The sequence below is a fragment of the Vigna unguiculata genome, chromosome 9 (assembly GCF_004118075.2).
Source record: "Vigna unguiculata cultivar IT97K-499-35 chromosome 9, ASM411807v1, whole genome shotgun sequence".
In the NCBI taxonomy this organism is placed as follows: Eukaryota; Viridiplantae; Streptophyta; class Magnoliopsida; order Fabales; family Fabaceae; genus Vigna; species Vigna unguiculata.
The window spans coordinates 27,061,779-27,063,685 of NC_040287.1; positions in this window are offsets into that span (position 1 = coordinate 27,061,779).

A 1,907-nucleotide genomic window follows, 5' to 3' on the forward strand; every position below is an offset into this window, starting at 1 on the left:
GAGGCTTTGGGTAAAACCCTAAGGATGAACTTTGTTGTAGCATTCCTTGAGTTGTGGCTCGGAATGGTATCCCTCGAGTTGTGGCTCGGGATATTGGGTAAACACGTGGCATTCCTTGAGTTATGGCTCGAAATGGCATCCCTTGAGTTGTGGCTCGGGATTGCAGATGGACACGAGTGTAACATCCCTAAGGAATATTACTGACATTTAATAAATAAATTCCGAAATAAAATAAATACCGCATTTAAAATGTAATCATTTCCCAAAAACATGGGAAAATTAAAATAAAATTATCACTGTAACATAGTCTAATTGTTCACAATTATTCTATTACAAAATTTACCAAAGTTCAGCATAAATAAATTTTACATCAAAATCAACAAAATAAAGTTTGCTTTCAAAAGCCCAAGTAGCCCATGCTCTTCGTCTCTAAGTATCTCCTGGCTCACCTGTCAAATCCTCTACTCCCGGATAACAAATTATCTGATCATTGCCACACACAGAGATAGGGTGAGCTATGCATAATATATAAACATATACATGAATTAAATATGTCACCCTTCCCAAAATAACATACCTTAACATTTCATGATTTTCAAATTACCCAACCATGACCTCATAGTCCATCATGAGACATAAACATGAACTAGGTCTTGGGACTTCACTATACTCCCACGAAACTAACTCATTCGTGGTCCAACCCTATGAGCCTATCTCGCTCATAGTCCTGCCCCACAAACTCCTCGTCTGTAGTAAAACATCCAAGTCTTCTCAACTTGGACCCTGGCACGCACGCAATCACCATACTATGGACTCCTCGCTCAATAGTAGCCGACGGGAACATCACAGTTCCTTGCCCATCGTGCGCCCGACACATGTAATCACCATACTAAGGACTCATCGCCCATTAGTAGCCGACGGGAACTTAACCAGTTCCATGCCCATCATGTGTCCAACCATCAAGCACATACCAGACCCCTATTGGACTTAGTCTTTCAAGCCCAAACACCACACCACATGCATACACATCCTATAATTAGGATAAAGCAGCCAAATCACACACACAAGCACATATAAACATGGTAATTCGCATAAACTCGCTTAAGCCAGGGATGCTCGCCCAAGCTAAGCCCTCAGCCTCGCTTAGGCTAGCTCACCTCGCCTGAGTGAGCTTAAAACAGTGACTGCATCACGTTATCTCACTTAGGCGAGATCCCCTCACCTGGGCGAGCAATAACATCGCTCAAAATAACACCCACACCTCGCCTAAACGAGGATTCAATCAAACAAACATCATTTCTCATCGCGACCTCGCTTAGGCGAGTGTCTCTCGCCTGAGCGAGAGACTAAGTCGCTCAAAACCCCAATACCTCTCGCCTGGGCGAGATGTCGCGCTCAAAGCACCCAAGTTTCCTCGCGACGTCGCCTAGGCGAACCATTCTCGCCTAAGCGAGACTAGGCGTCGCTCAACTCTGAACCAGGTCGCTTGAGCGAGCAGCGCGAACCACACCAGAAACGAGGTTTTGCAACTCTCGCTTAGACGAGATAGACTCGTTTGGGCGAGACTTGCAGAGTTCCCTCTCTATGACTCACACAGTTTACCTAAAACAATGCCAAACCACACCCAAAAATATACCACCAAACATTCAATCGATACCAACGCAATTGTAATGGCAATTAGCACTCAGAACCATGCTTTCTACACATCTGGACAACCAAATTCGAATATACAATCATCAATAACCTGAAATATCAAAACCCTCATCCCACAACATATTACCCATACATAATTATGCACCTAACCTCAAATACTCCAATTCCCAATCACAACACATAAGGTACGAATTTTCCATCAAACAAGAATCAATGGGGACTCAAAATCATAGCACTTAACAGTTTATTTACAT